The sequence below is a fragment of the Etheostoma spectabile genome, chromosome 20 (genome assembly GCF_008692095.1).
Source record: "Etheostoma spectabile isolate EspeVRDwgs_2016 chromosome 20, UIUC_Espe_1.0, whole genome shotgun sequence".
NCBI lineage: Eukaryota > Metazoa > Chordata > Actinopteri > Perciformes > Percidae > Etheostoma > Etheostoma spectabile.
This window is the reverse complement of record NC_045752.1, coordinates 6,433,198-6,433,424: the sequence shown is the minus strand read 5'-3', so window position 1 is coordinate 6,433,424 and position 227 is coordinate 6,433,198. Positions and strand designations below refer to the sequence as shown.

General features: G+C 48.0%; 1 protein-coding gene across 1 annotated transcript in view; it reads left to right on the top strand.

Moving 5' to 3' along the window:
• Positions 1–227, top strand: part of nemf (nuclear export mediator factor) — a 13,864-nt gene that overhangs the window by 5,202 nt on the left and 8,435 nt on the right. The gene's annotated exons all lie outside the window — the stretch shown is intronic.

Below are 227 nucleotides of genomic sequence, written 5' to 3'. Positions count from 1 at the left end.
GAAAACAATTGGTAACACACTACGCCGTGAAGGACGGAAATCCTGCAGCACTCGCAAGGTCCCTCTGCTCAAGATAGCACATGTAGAGGCCCATCTGAAGTTTGCCTGTGAACATAAGTATGACTCAGAGGACAACTGGGTGAAAGTGCTGTGGTCAGATGAGACCAAAATCAAGCTCTTTGGTATCAACTCAACTTGCTGTGTTTGGAGGAGGAGGAATGCTGCCT